Raw genomic sequence first — 12,605 nt, 5'->3', positions numbered from 1 at the left:
TGACGTCAAACCAGGAACGACAAGCAGTGAAATGATCGCAGATGCCGAGTAAGTCTGGAGCTACTCAGAAACTGCTACGAGGTGTGTAATCACAATATTGCGAATACATCGTTCGCAATTTTAAGATGCTAAGATTCACTCCCAGTAGGCGGCGGCTTAGCATGAGCAAATCTGCTAAAATCCGCTTGCGAGCGAACAACTCAGAATGACCCCCATGGTTTTGCCCAACTGCTAAAAAATTTTCTGCTGCGATCAACTCTGAATTAGGCCCTAGGGTGGTCATTCCGAGTTGATCGCAGCCAGCAACTTTTTGCTGCTGCTGCGATCAATAGTCCATGCCTATGGGGGAGTGTATTTTAGCTTAGCAGGGCTGCGATCGCTTGTGCAGCCCCACTAAGCTAAAAAAAATTCACACAAAACTAGACTAGCCCTGGACATACTTACCCTGTGCAATGGATCCAGCGATGATGGGCCCGGCTTTGACGTCACACCTCCGCCCACCGTTGTCCTGGACACGCCTGCGTTTTACTCACCACTCCCCAAAACCGGCTCCAAACGGTCCGGATCCGCATATTCACGCCTCCTTCCTATCAATCTTCTTAGCGGTCGCCGCTGCGACTGCTTCCGTCGGTAGCCGCGACGTAACCCAGCATCGCGCACTGCGCCCGCCGCGCATTACGCACCCGTTTGCACCGCAGCGAAAAACTGCTGCGTGCGAACAGGTCGGAATGACCCCCTGTATCTCCATCCAAGGCTTAGTAACATAGAAACATAGAATTTGACGGCAGATAAGAACCACTTGGCTCATCTAGTCTGCCCCTTTTCTCTAACGTCCTAGTGGATGCTGGGGACTCCGTAAGGACCATGGGGAATAGACGGGCTCCGCAGGAGACTGGGCACTCTAAAGAAAGATTTAGTACTACTTGGTGTGCACTGGCTCCTCCCTCTATGCCCCTCCTCCAGACCTCAGTTAGAATCTGTGCCCGGCCAGAGCTGGGTGCTTTTAGTGAGCTCTCCTGAGCTTGCTAATAAGAAAGTATTTTAGTTAGGTTTTTTTATTTTCAGAGAGCTTCTGCTGGCAACAGACACTCTCTACTACGTGGGACTGAGGGGAGAGAAGCAAACCTACTAACTGCGGCTAGGTTGCGCTTCTTAGGCTACTGGACACCATTAGCTCCAGAGGGATCGAACACAGGACCTGACCTTGTCGTCCGTTCCCGGAGCCGCGCCGCCGTCCCCCTCGCAGAGCCAGAAGTCAGAAGCCGGCAGAAGCAAGAAGACATCAAAATCGGCGGCAGAAGACTCCTGTCTTCACATGAGGTAGCGCACAGCACTGCAGCTGTGCGCCATTGCGCCCACACTACCCACACACTCCGGTCACTGTAGGGTGCAGGGCGCAGGGGGGGGGCGCCCTGGGCAGCAATTAGGATACCTCTTGGCAAAAAGACACATATATACAGCTGGGCACTGTATATATGTACGAGCCCCCGCCATTTTATTACACAGACCCGGGACAGAAGCCCGCCGCTGAGGGAGCGGGGCCTTCTTCCTCAGCACTAACCAGCGCCATTTTCTCTTCACAGCTCCGCTGAGAGGAAGCTCCCCAGGCTCTTCCCTGCAGTATCAAGGTAGAAAAAGGGTAAAAAGAGAGGGGGGGGGGACATAAATTTAGGCGCAAATTATCATAAACAGCAGCTACTGGGTAAACACTAAGTTACTGTGTAATCCCTGGGTTATATAGCGCTGGGGTGTGTGCTGGCATACTCTCTCTCTGTCTCCCCAAAAGGCCTTGTGGGGTCCTGTCCTCAATTAGAGCATTCCCTGTGTGTGTGCGGTGTGTCGGTACGTTTGTGTCGACATGTTTGACGAGGACGGTTACGTGGAGGCAGAACAAGTGCAAGTGACTGTGGTGTCGCCACCGACGGCGCCGACACCTGATTGGATGGATATGTGGAAGGTGTTAAATGATAACGTAAGCTCCTTGCATAAAACGTTGGATAATCAGTCAGGGTCTCAACCCGTGTCTGATTCTGCAGCTCAGAGGCCGTCAGGGTCTCAAAATCGCCCACTATCCCAGTTGGTTGACACAGATGTCGACACGGATTCTGACTACAGTGTCGATGACAATGAGGCAAAGTTGCAGCCTAAAATGACTAAAGCCATCCGATACATGATTATAGCAATGAAGGATGTATTGCACATATCGGAGGAAAACGCTGTCCCTGACAAAAGGGTGTATATGTATGGGGAGAAAGAGGTGACTTTTCCCCCTTCACATGAGTTAAATGAATTATGTGAAAAAGCATGGGATTCCCCCGATAAGAAAGTGCTGATTTCCAAAAGGTTACTTATGGCATACCCTTTCCCGCCAACGGACAGGATATGCTGGGAATCCTCCCCTAGGGTAGATAAAGCTCTGACACGCTTATCTACAAAGGTGGCCCTGCCGTCACAGGATACGGCCGCCCTAAAGGATCCTGCAGATAGGAAGCAGGAAAGTATCCTGAAGTCTGTTTATGCACACTCAGGTACTATAATGAGGCCGGCTATTGCGTCGGCCTGGATGTGTAGTGCTGTAGCAGCATGGACAGATAATCTGTCTGAGGAAATGGATACCTTAGACAAGGATACCATTTTACTGACCCTGGGGCATATAAATGACCCTGTCCTATATATGAGGGATGCCCAGAGGGACATTTGCCTACTGGGCTCTAGAATAAATGCAATGTCAATTTCTGCCAGAAGGGTCCTGTGGACTCGGCAATGGACAGGTGATGCAGACTCCAAAAAGCACATGGAGGTGTTACCTGAAGGGTTAGCTCTTCTGTCTCTGTAAATATTACTTTTTATATGATCAATTTCCTCATAATAGTTACAGTGTAAAAGTGAATATTTCTACTTCCCTAATGAAGGGTTAAAACATGCTATATGAACTGTTATGTGCTTGCATAGATGCGTGCTACCCTGTGCTGGATACCTTTATCTCCTCATACAATACCAGGCTTGTATGTGTCTGACTTCTCAAGGTCAGTTCTATACCAGATGAAACCTGTTACAGACTTTGTTAAATGTTTTGAGAAACTTGTAGAAAACCCATATATGAACATCCGCCTTTTTCAATTCTGCCTGGTAACTACCAACAAGCCAATGGGAGTGTAACGACATGTCAGTTACACCCATATACATTGTCTTATATACTTTTGTTAACCTCATAATAAACAGTGTGAATTTTTACTGCTTGTGTTGTGCATGTACCTTGTGGCTAAAAGTTCATACTCCAGACGTCTAAGAGGCCATCACATCGAGGGTTAAAGAATATAAGGGCAAATCCTTTCAGCTGGGGGCTATGTCCGCGATTCAGTGATCGTCCCTGAATGGTAAGATAGAGAATTTATTGTCTGTCTTTGCCATACAGGATTGCGGTCATACACTGAAGCTGAATCCGTGTCAGTGTTCCGGGAACACGTGACAAGGTAATATTTAAGTCCGGGACTTAATATTACGAAGTTTTATGTAAAAGCATAAAACAGGTATCAGGGATACCATAGAATCTTTAATGTCTGGGACTTAAAGATACGTCTGAGAAAGGACCCGGGGTCCAAGCGCAATTCTCCAAAGACGTCAGTATCTGGGATACTTAAAAATAGACCTGGGGTCTATACGTAACGTAGAGAATAACTCGATTTGATCGTCTATATTCTTGTATGTTTGTAGTGAGATAAGTTCTTATATTTGGTCCAGACGGCTGGTAAGTTTTCGTCTGCCAGATATCTTTACTCAAACACTTTTCTTGCTTCCTGTCTAAAACGCTGTATTTTTCTGACATCTTGTACGAATGGTAAGTATCGTACCCGTCAAAAGATTTCATGTTCTCACTATACAGATAATATTGTGATATTGTCAATGACTAATTAACTGGTTAGCTGATGCATGTATAGTAGAGTTGTAAATTTTAGATATTTTCCTTTAAAGTTGTACTGTTGATTTATATTACTGTCTGACAATGGGCTCTAGTCAGAGTAAAAAAACCTGCATATTCCCCGCCCCTCCCTGGTGAGACATGCAAGATGTATGTCGCCCGCAACTCTACCTCAGAGTATTACTTAGTTAACCCATGGGTGGATAATTTAGCGGGATGGATAGAGAAAGCAGGACAGGACCCATTCCTACGGGAAGGCAGTAATTACCCTTTCTATATGGAGATTTAAGAAAAAATGTCAGTTTCCAACAGCACAGAAGCGAGGCAGTGAGAAACTGTATCCCTCTCGCCTCCCCCCTTGCATTCCAATGTATCCTGCGCTCAGAGACACAAATCTCTTGGCAGCAGTAACCCTTTCACACTAAATGGGATCGCCTCCAACTCCACTGCTGGAGGGTGCGTCCACTAGCTCTATCCCTAGCACCAATAACCCAGAGTTTAGATAATAGTAAAACACTGTCCCAAGCCCACTATTACCCTCGATGGCTGTATATCTTATTTGCGCAAAGCTTGCAAAGGACGCAGCTATACACATATGAAGGAGGTCTTTAAAACCCGTGCTCCTTTGCCTGTGCTTTTTTGCCTGTCGCTGTAGCTTGTAAACAGAAACCTGCGCCCACTCATAACTATCAGAACTCCAGACGCTTTGACAGACAGAACCAACCCCGCAGTCAGGGAAGATTCCAAAGACCCCGCGCACTGACGGGGCCCGGAGGAGGGTATCCCAGCCTTTATTCAACTCTCCCGTCATAGTAAAGATTCACCTCTGCTGCCACTTATTATAAATGGAAGTAAAATTCCCTTTTTAGTGGACAGCGGTGCAACAACCAGTGTTTTGTGTTCTGACCTATGCAGTATCCCCTCTCACCAGAAAAGATAGAAGGTCTCCGCCCCGTGATACAGCAATTCTTACAACAGGGTATTCTCAGACATATTGTATCACCATACTGTACTCCTGTGAACCCTGTTGCCAAAGCTGATGGCAGTATAAGATTTGTACAGAATCTCAGAGCGATCAATCAGTTAATTGTCCCAATTGCACCAATTGTTCCAGATGTAAACTCACTCATTTCTGCAATCCCTGCAGATGCTGCGTTCTTCTCTGTAATTGATTTGAAGAATGCCTTTTTTCAGCATACCTGTAGATTCACAGACACAATTACTTTTTGCCTTTTCTTTTGAGGGTAAACAACTTACCTGGTGCAGATTATTGACGCACCTGTTGTCTCCAGGCCACATTGGGGCCCTGGCAACCTCACCATGGTTCAGTCCTGCTACAGTATGCAGATGATCTGCTGCTCTGTAGTAAAACTGAGGAGGCCTGCCGAGAGGATGGTGTTTCATTACTAAACTGGCTTTGTGAATGTGGACACAAGGTGTCCAAAATAAAAATGCAATGGTGTAAAAAGCATGTTGATTACTTAGGTTTTGTGCTCACTCAGGGAGAGAGGAAAGTCAGTCCACAACGCATACAGTCTGTATTGGGCCTGGTCACCCCAACTACCCAGAAGGAACTATTGTCCTTCCTGGGTATGGTAAATTACTGCAGACAGTGGATATCTGATTGCTCTTATTATGATAACATTTTGAGACAAGCCACACTGAAGGACAAACCTAAAACTGTACAATGGTCACAAGAAATGTTAACTGCATATGAAAGTTTAAAATGTATGTTGATGAAAAGTCCGGCACTTGGCCTCCCCAATTATGTACTACCTTTCCATCTATATGCAAGGGACAATTGTAAAACCATGGCGGGGGTGCTCACACAGTTTCATGGAGGGAAGTTGCGCCCCGTGGCATTTTTTTCCAAAGTCATGCCAGTGTCTGTGCAAGGTATGCCTGCCTGCCTCAGGGCTTTGGCAGCCTGTGCAATGGTTGCAGAAATGGCCACTACCCTCACTTTGGGCCACATCACAGTACTCCACACCACACATGATGTCCTGGCAATACTTAAAAGCTTACACACACAGCACATGTCAGCACAACGCCTTAGTGGATATGAAGTACTCCTTTTGAGTAACCCTACCCTTACCATCAAGTACACTGCTAGTTCTTCTGGCCCTGCACCCATTCTCAATGCCCTTTTAGGCTTGAAAGGTCCCGAGGATGAACCACCCGACCTACATGACTGTGCTGCTTCCATTGAAGCTGAAACTTCTCCCAGACTTGACATGTCTCCCGTTCCCATACCAGGCGCAGACGTAGTTTTTGTTGACGGCTCATGTAGTAGGCCCAATGACAATACATACCAGGCTGGCTATGCCATTGTCACCCTCCCTGATACTGTGTTGGAAACCCTACCAATACCTTATCAGTCCGCGCAAGCTGCAGAACTCATTGCACTCATTAGAGCATGTCCCTCCCTTGACAACGTCCATCTGCTCACTCAACTTCAAGCTGCTGCGACTAATGCTGATCTCTCCGACTGAACTTACCCAATTCTGCAGAAAAAATCCTAAATCAGGATTAATCTGCAAAGAGGGGAAACCCTGTATACCCCAGTCCAGTGCCCCTTTGCTCGTTGCCCAGTGCCGTGGTGTTGGTCACCGTGGTGAAGCCACAACACTCCTCCTACTAACCAATGATTTTTATGTTACTAATGCCAAATCACTTGTGGACCAGTATGTTAGCAGATGCATCACTTGCCTCAGGAACAACCCTAATAAAGCTAAACACCAGCATCTTGAATACCCCACAGAAAACTCTAGGATACTCACCCTTTGAAATACTAATGGGTAGACCCTTTTCCTACACCCTGGGCTAAGAAACCACTAGTAATACAGGAAGGAGATCTAGAACTCAGGTCCCTGATAACAAAACTGAATGAAATTGAACATGAGGTTGTTTGTAAAAACCCTTTGAATCCACAGGAACCTACACACCCCTTTAAAGTCAGAGACAGAGTCGTGGTGAAGGTGCTCCCCAGGAACAAGAGCCCAGGAGACTTCACCTATGGTCCAGAGACAGAGGTCGTAGCAGTTACCCGAACAGCAGTCCTGACAGAGGAAAGTCCTACCTGGATCCATGCATCCCGAGTAAAAAAGGTTCCTAGACCAGACCTAGAGAGGGAAGCAAGTGATTCCAGTGAGGTACGAACCGGGGCAGACAGCCCTGACCTCCCACCTAGCGAAGAAAGAAGAACAGAAGAAGATGAGGAACCTGTCCCCTATCTCTATCCTGGGGACTATCTCGATAGCCCTACTGGCCCTCATTCACCTCACAATATGTGAAGTCGACATCACACAAACAGATGGGGTCCCCACCTTGTGGTACAATTCCTCCAATACACACGTAGCCACATACATCCTTGATTATTTCATGTTCCCTAAACTTGCTGACAACAAACACAATAAAAGCAACTGTTATGTCTGTGGCAAATCTAGGCCCCACCTAGGTACAGTGCCCCTTAATATACCCCTAGAACAGGAAAATTGTTTTTTCAGCCTTTTTAATGACACCAAAACAAATGACAGTCAGTGCGAAATGTGGAAAAGGGAATATCCCATATTGTCAAAAAATCCCAACCCAGGAAGCACCATAACCATATATCCTGGAAACTATACCTGTTATACATCTAACACCACCACAGGGAGACATTTAAAAACCTTCCCACCAGGGTATTGTGCAAATAAGCATATTCATACTTGTAACTTTAATTCTTGTAGGCATTATAGTTTATTGTGTAATTCCCTGTGGAAAGAAACTTACCTCCAAAGGCATTGATAAGGCCCTGATGTACTATGATATAACCACCAGTCCTGTCACCTCCTCTGATAGTAAGGGACCCGACGATTATGTCCAATATCTCAAGAACTGGAGGAACAAGAAAGGAGCCTCACTCAAGAATCATGTCATATAATAATCATGATTCTAAGAGGGGATTGAAGGGTTAGCTCTTCTGTCTCTGTAAATATTACTTTTTATATGATCAATTTCCTCATAATAGTTACAGTGTAAAAGTGAATATTTCTACTTCCCTAATGAAGGGTTAAAACATGCTATATGAACTGTTATGTGCTTGCATAGATGCGTGCTACCCTGTGCTGGATACCTTTATCTCCTCATACAATACCAGGCTTGTATGTGTCTGACTTCTCAAGGTCAGTTCTATACCAGATGAAACCTGTTACAGACTTTGTTAAATGTTTTGAGAAACTTGTAGAAAACCCATATATGAACATCCGCCTTTTTCAATTCTGCCTGGTAACTACCAACAAGCCAATGGGAGTGTAACGACATGTCAGTTACACCCATATACATTGTCTTATATACTTTTGTTAACCTCATAATAAACAGTGTGAATTTTTACTGCTTGTGTTGTGCATGTACCTTGTGGCTAAAAGTTCATACTCCAGACGTCTAAGAGGCCATCACATCGAGGGTTAAAGAATATAAGGGCAAATCCTTTCATTACCTTACAAGGGTGAGGAATTGTTTTGGGGACGGTCTCTCGGACCTAGTTTCCACAGCTACGGCTGGGAAGTCAAACTTTTTGCCATATATTCCGTCACAGCCTAAGAAAGCACCGTATTACCAAATGCAGTCCTTTCGATCACAGAGAAGCAAGAAGGTCAGAGGTGCGTCCTTTCTGGCCAGAGGCAGGGGTAGAGGAAAGAAGCTGCACCATTCAGCTAGTTCCCAGGAACAGAAGTCCTCCCCGGCTTCCACTAAATCCACCGCATGACACTGGGGCTCCACAGGAGCCAGGAGCGGTGGGGGCGCGTCTCCGAAATTTCAGCCACCAGTGGGTTCGCTCACAGGTGGATCCCTGGGCTATACAGATTGTGTCTCAGGGATACAAGTTGGAATTCGAAGTGATGCCCCCTCACCGTTACCTCAAATCGGCCCTGCCAGCTTCCCCCATAGAAAGGGAAGTAGTGTTAGCGGCAATTCACAAGTTATATCTCCAGCAGGTGGTGGTAAAGGTTCCCCTCCTTCAACAAGGAAGAGGATACTATTCCACAATGTTTGTGGTACCGAAACCGGACGGTTCAGTCAGACCCATATTGAATTTAAAATCCCTGAACATTTATCTGAAAAGATTCAAGTTCAAAATGGAATCGCTCAGAGCGGTCATTGCAAGCCTGGAAGAGGGGGATTTTATGGTGTCTCTGGACATCAAGGATGCGTACTTGCATGTCCCCATTTATCCTCCTCATGAGGAGTACCTCAGGTTTGTGGTACAGGACTGTCATTACCAATTCCAGACGTTGCCTGTCCACGGCACCGAGAATATTTACCAAGGTGATGGCGGAAATGATGGTCCTCCTTCGGAAGCAAGGGGTTACGATTATCCCATACTTGGACGATCTCCTCATAAAGGCGAGGTCCAGGGAGCGGTTGCTGATCAGCGTAGCACTCTCTCAGGAAGTGTTGCAACAGCACGGCTGGATTCTGAATATTCCAAGGTCGCAGCTCATTCCTACGACGCGTCTGCCCTTCCTGGGCATGATTCTGGACACAAACCAGAAAAAGGTGTTTCTCCCGGAGGAGAAGGCTCAGGAGCTCGTGACTCTGGTCAGAGGCTTCCTAAATCCAAAACAGGTATCGGAGCACCACTGCACGCGAGTCCTGGGAAAGATGGTGGCGTCATACGAAGCCATTCCCTTCGGCAGGTTCCATGCGAGGATCTTTCAGTGGGACCTGTTGGACAAGTGGTCCGGATCGCATCTGCAGATGCATCGGCTGATCACCCTGTCCCCCAGGGCCAGGGTGTCTCTTCTGTGGTGGCTGCAAAGTGCTCACCTCCTCGAGGGCCGCAGGTTCGGCATACAGGACTGGGTCCTGGTGACCACGGATGCAAGCCTCCGAGGATGGGGTGCAGTCACTCAAGGAAGAAACTTCCAGGGGCTGTGGTCAAGTCAGGAGACTTGTCTGCACATCAATATCCTGGAACTAAGGGCCATATACAACGCCCTGAGTCAAGCGGAGCCTCAAAACCAACTAGTACTGATTCAGTCAGACAACATCACGGCAGTGGCCCATGTGAACCGCCAGGGTGGCACAAGAAGCAGGGTGGCAATGGCAGAAGCCACCAGGATTCTTCGTTGGGCGGAGAATCACGTACTAGCACTGTCAGCAGTGTTCATTCCGGGAGTGGACAACTGGGAAGCAGACTTCCTCAGCAGGCACGACCTCCACCCGGGAGAGTGGGGACTTTATCAAGAAGTCTTCACGCAGATTGCAAATCGATGGGAACTGCCACAGGTGGACATGATGGCGTCCCGTCTCAACAAAAAGCTAAAAAGATATTGCGCCAGGTCAAGGGACCCTCAGGCGATAGCTGTGGATGCACTAGTAACACCGTGGGTGTTCCAGTCGGTCTATGTGTTTCCTCCTCTTCCTCTCATACCAAAGGTGCTGAGAATTGTAAGAAAAAGAGGAGTGAGAACAATACTCATTGTTCCGGATTGGCCAAGAAGGACTTGGTACCCGGAATTGCAAAAAATGCTCACAGATGACCCATGGCCTCTGCCTCTCAGACAGGACCTGTTACAATGAGGGCCCTGTCTGTTCCAAGACTTACCGCGGCTGCGTTTAACGGCATGGCGTTTGAACGCCGGATCCTAGCGGAAAAAGGCATTCCGGATGAAGTTATTCCTACGCTGATAAAGGCTAGGAAGGATGTGACAGCAAAGCATTATCACCGTATATGGCGAAAATATGTTGCTTGGTGTGAGGCCAGGAAGGCCCCTACAGAGGAATTCCAGCTGGGTCGATTCCTGCACTTCCTACAGTCAGGAGTGACTATGGGCCTGAAATTAGGGTCCATAAAGGTCCAGATTTCGGCCCTATCCATTTTCTTCCAAAAAGAACTGGCTTCACTGCCTGAGGTTCAGACGTTTGTTAAGGGAGTGCTGCATATTCAGCCCCCTTTTGTGCCACCAGTGGCACCTTGGGATCTTAACGTGGTGTTGAGTTTCCTGAAATCCCACTGGTGTGAGCCACTTAAGACCGTGGAGCTAAAGTATCTCACGTGGAAAGTGGTCATGCTGTTGGCCTTATCTTCGGCTAGACGTGTGTCAGAATTGGCGGGTTTGTCATGTAAAAGCCCCTATCTGGTTTTCCATATGGATAGGGCAGAATTGCGGACTCGTCCGCAATTTCTGCCAAAGGTGGTGTCATCCTTTCATTTGAACCAACCTATTGTGGTGCCTGCGGCTACTGGTGACTTGGAGGATTCCAAGTTGCTTGACGTAGTCCGGGCTTTGAAGATTTATGTGACCAGAACGGCTGGAGTCAGGAAGACTGACTTGCTGTTTGTCCTGTATGCATCCAACAAGCTGGGTGCTCCTGCTTCAAAGCAAACTATTGCTCGCTGGATCTGTGGCACGATTCAGCAGGCTCATTCTGCGGCTGGATTGCCGCATCCAAAATCAGTGAAAGCCCACAAGAAAGGTGGGCTCTTCTTGGGCGGCTACCCGAGGGGTCTCGGCATTACAGCTTTGCCGAGCTGCTACTTGGTCGGGTTCAAACACATTTGCAAAGTTCTACAAGTTTGATACCCTGGCTGAGGAGGACCTTGAGTTTGCCCATTCGGTGCTGCAGAGTCATCCGCACTCTCCCGCCCGTTTGGGAGCTTTGGTATAATCCCCATGGTCCTTACGGAGTCCCCAGCATCCACTAGGACGTTAGAGAAAATAAGATTTTACTCACCGGTAAATCTATTTCTCGTAGTCCGTAGTGGATGCTGGGCGCCCGTCCCAAGTGCGGACTTTCTGCAATACGTGTATATAGTTATTGCTTACTAAAGGGTTATGTTATGTGGCATCAGTTGAGTGATGCTTGTTTGTTGTTCATACTGTTAACTGGGTAAGTTTATCTCGAGTTATACGGTGTGATTGGTGTGGCTGGTATGAGTCTTACCCTGGATTCCAAAATCCTTTCCTTGTAATGTCAGCTCTTCCGGGCACAGTTTCCTTAACTGAGGTCTGGAGGAGGGGCATAGAGGGAGGAGCCAGTGCACACCAGGTAGTACTAAATCTTTCTTTAGAGTGCCCAGTCTCCTGCGGAGCCCGTCTATTCCCCATGGTCCTTACGGAGTCCCCAGCATCCACTACGGACTACGAGAAATAGATTTACCGGTGAGTAAAATCTTATTTTTTTTATCCTTTAGGTAATCTCAACCCTTTTTGAACCTTAATTCTTTGAAAGGATATTCATATGTCTATCCCAAGCATGTTTAAATTGCTCTACAGTCTTAGCCTCTACCACCTCTGATGGGAGGCTATTCCACTTATCCACTACCTTTTCTGTGAAATTATTTTTCCTTAAATTTCCCCTGAACCTGCCTCCCTCCAGTTTCAGTGTATGTCCTCGAGTGCTAATACTTCTCTTCCTTTGAAGAATGTTTCCCTCCTGAACTTTGTTAAAACCTTTGGTATATTTGAAAGTTTCTATCATGTCTCCCCTTTCCCTTCTCTCCTCCATACTATACATGTTAAGATCTTTTAGCCTTTCCGGGTAAGTTTTGTGATGTAGGTGTAAGGATGTGCCCTGTGGGCACATCCATGTTGTGGTCCCTAGCTGGGGACAGCGCTGGGGCAGCTTGTCTGTCCCCAGCGCTTGGTGCGTGGCGGCGGGTGTCCGGTGCAGGGATTACCCTTTTCCCTGCACCGGACAG

General features: G+C 47.3%; 1 long non-coding RNA gene across 1 annotated transcript in view; it reads left to right on the top strand.

Moving 5' to 3' along the window:
• LOC134943454 (uncharacterized) overlaps positions 1-8,290 on the top strand; it is a 59,283-nt gene extending 50,993 nt beyond the window's left edge. Inside the window, exon 2 of the long non-coding RNA XR_010181547.1 lies at positions 6,853-8,290. This is a non-coding gene — a long non-coding RNA (uncharacterized LOC134943454). The remainder of the gene's footprint in view (positions 1-6,852) is intronic.
• Positions 8,291-12,605: the final 4,315 nt, after the last annotated feature.

The sequence above is a fragment of the Pseudophryne corroboree genome, chromosome 7 (genome assembly GCF_028390025.1).
Source record: "Pseudophryne corroboree isolate aPseCor3 chromosome 7, aPseCor3.hap2, whole genome shotgun sequence".
Classification (NCBI taxonomy): Eukaryota; Metazoa; Chordata; class Amphibia; order Anura; family Myobatrachidae; genus Pseudophryne; species Pseudophryne corroboree.
This window is presented reverse-complemented; position numbering and strand designations above follow the sequence as displayed.